The sequence below is a fragment of the Aegilops tauschii genome, chromosome 5 (genome assembly GCF_002575655.3).
Source record: "Aegilops tauschii subsp. strangulata cultivar AL8/78 chromosome 5, Aet v6.0, whole genome shotgun sequence".
NCBI lineage: Eukaryota > Viridiplantae > Streptophyta > Magnoliopsida > Poales > Poaceae > Aegilops > Aegilops tauschii.
In genome coordinates this window covers 529,984,232-529,992,841 of record NC_053039.3, presented here as the reverse complement: position 1 = coordinate 529,992,841, position 8,610 = coordinate 529,984,232, and positions in this window count along the sequence as shown.

Genomic DNA, 8,610 nt, shown 5'->3' with positions numbered 1-8,610 from the left:
TAGGCAAAGTATTGTCAGAGGTCTCATACCTCTCGACACGGGCATGAGTATGAAATACCAATTTCAACTCTTGGAACATCTCATATGCTCCATGTCGTTCAAAACATTTTTGAAGTCTCGGTTCTAAGCCGTAAAGCATGGTGCACTAAACTATCAAGTAGTCATCATACTGAGCATTGTCAAACATTCATAACGTCTGCATCTGCTCCTGCAATAGGTCTGTCACCTAGCGGTGCATCAAGGACATAATACTTCTGTGCAGCAATGAGGATAATTCTTAGATCACGGAGCTAGTCCGCATCATTGCTACTAACATTTTTCAACTTATTTTTTCTCTAGGAACATATCAAAAATAAACGGGAAACTACATCGTGAGCTATTGATCTACAACATAGATATGCAAATACTACCAGGACTAAGTTCATGATAAATTAAAGTTCAATTAATCATATTACTTAAGAACTCCCACTTAGATAGACATCCCACTAGTCATCTAAGTGATCACGTGATCCATATCAACTAAACCATGTCCGATCATCACGTGAGATGGAGTAGTTTTCAATGGTGAACATCACTATGTTGATCATATCTACTATATGATTCACGCTCGACCTTTCGGTCTCAGTCTTCCGAGGCCATATCTGCATATGCTAGGCTCCTCAAGTTTAACCTGAGTATTCTGCGTGTGCAAAACTGGCTTGCACCCGTTGTATGTGAACGTAGAGCTTATCACACCCGATCATCACGTGGTGTCTCGGCACGAAGAACTGTCGCAACGGTGCATACTCAGGGAGAACACTTACACCTTGAAATTTTAGTAAGGGATCATCTTATAAAGCTACCGCCGAACTAAGCAAAATAAGATGTATAAAAGATAAACATCACATACAATCAAAATATGTGACATGATATGTCCATAATCATCTTGTGCTTTTGATCTCCATCTCCAAAGTACTGTCATGATCTCCATTGTTACCGGCATGACACCATGATCTCCATCATCTTGATCTTTTATCAACGTGTCGTCACATGGTCGTCTCACCAGCTATTGCTTTTGCAACTATTGCTATCGCATAGCGATAAAGTAAAGCAATTACATGGCACTTGCATCTTATGCAATAAAGAGACAACCATAAGGCTCCTGCCAGTTGCCGATAACTTTAACAAAACATGATCATCTCATACAACAATTTATATCTCATCACGGCTTGACCATATCACATCACAACATGCCCTACAAAAACAAGTTAGACGTCCTCTACTTTGTTGTTGCAAGTTTTACGTGGCTGCTACGGGCTGAGAAAGAACCGTTCTTACCTACACATCAAAACCACAACGATTTTTCGTCAAGTATGTGATGTTTTAACCTTCAACAAGGACCGGGCGTAGCCACACTCGATTCAACTAAAGTTGGAGAAACTGACACCCGCCAGCCACCTGTGTGCGAAGCACGTCGATAGAACCAGTCTCGCGTAAGCGTACGCGCACTACAAAAAAATACACTTCCGTGATGATACGTGTTTGTCATAGTAGGTCGCATTTTCTGTCATGCACGTACATCCATGACGATTTTATGACAGAATCAAGATAGTCATACCTGTGCTGTCGTAGAAGTGTTCCATGACATTACCAAAATTATCATCACGGAAGTGTCCACTTCCATGACGATAAATCCCGCGTCACAGAAGTGCTTTCGTCAAGGGTGACCGACACGTGGCATCCACCGTAACGGAACGCCGTTAAGCTATCGGGTCGAGTTTTGGATCCGATAACCCGTTAACAGCCCCGACCAATGGGGATTTTCCACATGTAAAATCATCTTTGGCTGGAGGAAACACGTGTCGGCTGATCGTTGGGACAGATGTCATCCACTCATTGGACAGAAGGCGCCTATGATATGTCGACACATGGCACGGCCCAACAGAGGCCCATTCCTGTGAAAAGGCCGGCCCGTTTGACTTGGTCAAAAGGTGGCGGGCCGGCCCATGTAAAGCCTGTTAACGGCCTGTTTGCATATAGCCCATTTACAGCCCGCTAACCCAAGGCCCGTTACGCCCTATCCGAATTAGGCCCAGTAGCGTCATCTGGGCCACCCAATATGATTCCAGCCCATTTTCACTTCTGGCCCATGTATGGCCCATGACGTCTTTCGGCCCATATGAGGCCCTATGTAACTCTTGGCCTATTAACGGCCCGTGGTGAAACTGGCCCATAATGAACAGTGTATCACTTTACACCCATTAACGGCCCGTGGTAAAACTGGCCCGTAATGAACAGTGTATCACTTTATACCCATTAACGGCCCGTTATTCCGTTGGGCCGTTTCCAACCCATGTTATCTTTCGGCGTTCTCAGAGCCCATTTATTCTTGGGCTCATTTCTAGCATTCGTTTACTTACGGCCCGTTACTGTCATGTTCTGCTTGTGGGCCAAATTCAGCCCGTGGTTACGGTCGGCCCGTTTGTGGTCCGTTAATACGTTGGGCCATTTTCATAGCGTCATCAAATACGGCCTATTAACGATGGCCCGTTATGGTCGGCCCATGAACGGACAATTCCAACTCTAGCCCGTTTACGGCCATAATGCGGCATGTTATTGCCCCATGTTTGGCCAATCGATCATACTGCCCGTATAAGGCCCATTGATGATACGGCCCGTAGAAGGCCCATTGTTTCTACGGCCCGTAGAAGGCCCACTGTTTCTACGGCCCGTAGGAGGCCCAGTGTCACTACAGTAAATATTAGCCCATGGTTATCGTGGCCTAGTTTTAAAAAATAGGTTATTGCAGCCACTAGCAAACCGCGAAAAAAGAACTGCAATGACTACAAGCAAACAAATAAACAAGATAACTAGGAAATAAATAAGCAAGCAACTTACGCTAGGCTATCACGGCTATCACACATATTACATCCACTGGGCACCAAAGTTCGCCACCAATGCAAATAAACGCGCTGACAAAAGAATATACAAAACAGAGAGCACTTCAGAAGGCACTAGGCCTGGCCACGTCGGGCCCCCCAAATAGCTGAAGAAGCTGAGTAGACCTCAGTTGTGTCAGTGATAGATGCATCAACACTAGATTTAAGGCATGATGGTGCGCACGGCAGTCCTCTGACATCTTCATTGCATCTTTGACTTCAAGTCGGAGCTGAGCTGAAGCAAGCCTTTCGCTTTAAGTTGAGACTGGAGAAGTCGAATTGATTGAGGCAGCGACTGCACAGAGGTTGTCTCACACCTGCTGGTGAGTAGCTTCAACTCACTGTCTTCATCAAGACAGGACCTTGGGGTCATCTCGCTGTCCTCAAGATGGTTTGGCTCACTATCATCCCTAAAGTTCTGCCTGGCGTAAGAGATACGAGTCTGAAAGAGAAACAAGGAGACACGTAACAGGTTTCACAATTATATAAGCAAATAAATGGATCTGTTTTGCATAAGGAACATGTTTTTACAACTACAATTTGAAACTGGTAGTTGTTGCAAACATCCAATCAGATGTAAACAGCAAAGAAAACAGCAGTGGAGGAAATGATGCCTATCCAAATCTATACTAGAACAAAATTTGAAGGCTTGAGAAGGATGAACTTACATTACATGTTAACACGGGCTGGACAAAGCCCTTCTCCATGTTGATGGAAGGATAATTCAATAAATTCCCCAAAGAAAATTCTTTATAAGCGTTGCCATTATTCTACATTTTGCAAAGAGTAAATATAGATCAAATAATATTGGAAGAAATAGAGGATAATGAAGCTCAGGTGTAGACTGATGATACATAATCAAATAGCAATTAATTAAGTACAGCGTTACAAGGCAAAAGGGAGAGAGGTACTGACAAGAGCAATGCAGAGCCCATTATTGTTTTGAGATCTTATGATCCTTTGAGCAAGGAGATTCATCTGAAATTAGTTTTCATACAAGAGAGAAGGTAAGGCACAAGCAGAAATTTAGGAGTTCAAATTTTGAATTGATATCATAGTCAGTACCTGACCCTGGGCTCCCAGCAGTTCTAATAGGGGTTTGGCCACTGGAGTAGGGGTAAAGTGTGGTATAGTTGGGCCTGTGTTTTCTGTGGCTGCTGATCTATCTGATTTAACAGGTATCACTACCTTTTCCAAATACCTAGTTTGTACTCCTTGACGATCTGCACTCACCCTCTTCCTTTTGGACATCTATTACGAAAGAACAACATTTGACTGGAAAAACATAGTGTGACGACACATGGAATAGGTACAGAAAATGGATAGGTATGGCATATACTCATATATGATGCTTAAACTAAGCAGATGGTGTAACAAAGTAGAAGTAATTCAAGAGGTCAGATGCAAAATATGTGCGACCAATACAACTTTGCAAAGTTAGAGCAAGCACCTTGATGGGTGAATAAGATAGGCCATCCTCCACCATGCCAAGTTTGTTAGCCAGTGGATCGTTCCGCAATATTCCTCTCGTGTGCCCATTCGCATATTCATTTTGATAATGTTCAATATCTGACATGCATGAAAACATAAAAACAAGTGAGATTTTCTTTGTAATGCAGAAGTGATTCTAATCCAATACTGCCTCCCTGTAAACCCCTTTGTGCTATCTCTGCAATTCTTTTAAAAGATGCCATGCATGCTGTAATTTGTTGTGTGCATTAATATAATGTGGCCTACTACTCAAAATATGAGAGCTCCAGAAGTGATGACACTTCGCAGATGATAGCTTCAACATATAGTAAAGAAGAACAAGTCGACCTGACCTGACAGATTCAAAATATACTAAGGGAGAACAACTCGACCTGACCAGTCGACCGCAAGAGAAGAGTATCATCTTAAAGAAGAGTAGAAGAGCAAGCAGATTGAAGATATTACAAGTCTTTCAATACAATGTCGGTTGGCCACCCATGATGAACCAGAGCGCACAGAGAAATACTATTCTTTCCGGTCTCTCCATATGTGGCTCACATGCATTTCGAAACTAAAGTAGGAACATTTAGCTAACCAATTAAACATCTCTCAGTTTTACTAATATCAGCAATAATATCAGATATGAATTTTGTACAACTAAGCTTGTTTAGCTCGATGGGTGGAGCAGTGCTATTATGACACGAACCACGTAGGCTGATTGTGGTCATCATAAAATGGGGAAAACACAAGCATGATGAGTACATTGTTGACCATGGCAGTGGGATGGCAGATCTGAAGCTGCAAACCGCGCAAAGGGTAGTTAGCAACCGATGTTTGCTTTGAAATAACAACTAAGATTTGGTATGGACAAGAAAGTACGGTCAACAAGTGACAAAGAAATGCAATTATGCTGTCTCTCTATATGTCGCGACATGCATTTGGAAACTCAAGTGGGACCTTTAGCTATCCAATTAAATGTGTCGGTTAACTAATATCAGTATCATATCACAATCATATTTGAACAACTAAGCTTTCGAATTCTGAGTGTTGTGTTGTTTAGCTTGAAGGGTGAAGTAATGCTAGTACGACAGAAAGCACCTACGCAGATCATAGTAGAGTAGATAAAAGGGGAAAACCTAAGCATCAAGAGAAAAATCAGGAAAGTGGAACTAGCTGGACCAGTAGGTGGCGCACATGCTTTTCGAAACGAATATAGGAACATTAGGTGACCAATTAAACATTCTCTGTTTTAGTGATATGAGCATCATATCAGATTCGTATTTCAACACGTAAGCTTTGGGTTGAGGTCTTGAGGAGCAGTGCTAGCACGACACGAAGCACCTACGATGATGGTAGTGAATATAAAGGGGGGAAACCTTAAGCTTTACGAGTATAGTGCCCGTGCCATGGCGGATCTGAAGGTGCAAACCGGACAAAGCTACTTCGCAACCAATGTTTGCTTTCAACTAGCCACTACGATTTGGTACGGACAGGAAAAGTACAGTAAACAAATTACGATCTATTTTCCGGGTGAGATCAATAACTTAAGCACATATGGAAGAGTACCACCTCTCTTGCGACGCCGTGTAGGCCTATGCTGATACATTAAGGGTGCTGCAGGTGCGATGGCTGTCGGCGGCGGGGAAGAAGACTTTAGACGGCAGACGGCCGGGTCGGGGGATATATCATGTTGTCGCGGACGAGGCGGTCGTAGGAGCGGCAACGGCAAGGTGGACGACGGCGCCGATGAAGCGAGAGGAGGCGATGAAAGGATCCTGGTCCAGCGCCGTGGATGAGAGACGTCCATCTCTTGCAGTGGACGACGGGGTAGGGGTAGCGGCTCCGGCAAGGTGGAGGATGGGGTGGCGGACGGAGGAGGCTGGCCGCAGTGCGGAGGTTGTCGTGCCGCCGACGGTGTATGAATGGGGAAATGGAGGGGAGGGGGGATCTCAAACTTTGGGACGCGCTTCTCTAAAATGGGGGAAAGTTACGAACTTATCCCCTGTTTAAAATTTCGGACATCGCGTCGGTTGGGGATAGGACGGTAATCTCGCATCTCCCAAATTTTTGCCGGTAACTATTTCGGGCGAGGAGAGGGTGTTTTGCCGCCCACGGTTGGCGCCCACGGTGTATGAACGGGGCTGACAGGTAGGGCGGTTGTGTCACGTCTGATGGAAGTTACACATCTGCCCCTATTTAAAATATTAGCCTACATCGATTTCGGACAAGGAGAGTTTGTTTTGCCGCCCACCGTGTATGAATGGGGAAATGGAGGAAGAGACACATGTCTTTCGGACGAGCTTGAATCAAATGTGTTTTGCCGCCCACGTTTGGCGCCCACCGTGTCTGAATGGGCTCAGAGGCCGTCGTGTCACGTCTGATTGAAGTTACTAGTCTACCCCTATCGACAGAAGTGTAAATCCGGTCGATAAGGATGTCAAGTGTCAGGGGTAGACAGTAATTTCCATCTCGCAAACACTTGCTTCGGGCAGCCCACAAATTATAGTGGGTGTTTAGCCGCTTCGTTCAAAACTTGGGAGAATTAGCATTCACGTTTGCCCTGAGACCTGGCAAACTAAATTCAAATCCAATTTGTATTCGATTACGAATATCCATAGATAATTATACGTTTTGTTATTTATTTCTTCAAAACCACAACAAAGATTTATTCCACCTTTATATATGATTATGATTTAGAAATGCCGTGATCTTCGAATTCAGTAGGTTGGATACACTCTGAGTCAAATAGTTATTTCATCCAATACAATATGCTCACACGAAAAACAGTTCACCTTATGTCAATCATACAAGTACTGAGGATTACCTCACCTAAAAAATTCGGATCATTACAACACATGGACAACATAGGGGGTCTTGCAACATAATCCATTCAGAGACATGACACAACATGCAAGTACAATAATCTAATGACAATTTCAACTGGTATCTAAAGAAGAACCGGGATTACCTTGGGCTTCAGATAGCAGAAACAGCAGGACCTCCTCCGTCTTCAAATGCAACATTCTTACTTCCTCCAATTCTTGGGTTGCTTGCATAATGCGTGCCACTAATTCCGTAATTTCCAGCCTCAAGATAAAGATTACCTCATTCATGGCAGCCACACCATCTCTTTCTGCCTCTAGTAGAGCCTCAAGCACTATAATATCTGTGCTCAGACTGCTCTCCGGCGGTGTTGCCTCTGAACTGCTACCATCTGGTAACATGGATGGCGCACTGCTTCCACAAATAGATTCTGGGGTTGTACATTGTGTCCTAGTGTGAACGGCATCCTGAAAGGTTTCCGCTAGACATCAGTAAGAGATAGTTATCGTATGATCCAAGCAGTAAGCTTACATGGTAAACGACGGACGAATTATTGTCGAGCATGGCAAACTATATTTAAATGGTTCAAAGCAGCATCGGCCGAAAAGAAATTAAAATGGTAAGATGAAACTAGGGATGTAAGTGGCAAATAAACGACATCCGCCAGTTACATCTAGTTAGTTTTTACTACCTCCCTAGTTCATTTTCCTCAAAAAACAAAAACTCTTTTGAACTATCATACCATTAGTGGACTTTAATCGGGATTAAACGGGACCCAGTTGACATCCCTAGTTGAAAGGGAGTGTACAACCGCTATATTTAAGTTGCCAAGGCATCTAAGCAGTTGAAATAATCTGAGAAAGCACTTAACAGTGTGGCCTCATATAAACTACGAAGACAGTCTTGTGATGAAGTTGAGAGGAAAAGTTAAGGACTCAAATGAAATAGGCATGCATTTCTTTACGATAGTACAGCAGGCACTGCTGACATATTGGCCAACTCAGGTATAGCGTAACAACAAATAAGCATTCGAATCAAGCAATACAGCAAAGCAGACAACTGAACTATTTGTAATTCGGTAGGATTACACGTTGAGGGCACAAGCCAAGAAAGCAGCCCACTCGCATTACATTTCACATGTACTAAAACACACTGGCTTACCATATGTTGCTGTGAAGCCTAGCTGCTGTTGCAATGTTCTTTGAAGATATCGTCAGCATCCCGTGGTTGCAAATCTAGTTGTTGTAGTTTATTCTGCACCATCTATTTAGGTAAAATTAATTTTAATCGCATGCACTGGTCCGAATTGATCATCAATGGTTCATCTAAACTAATGAAAGAAGGGTGTGTGCATACACGACAATATATCTGCTTCCCTCTATTTTTATGCTTGTTCGAG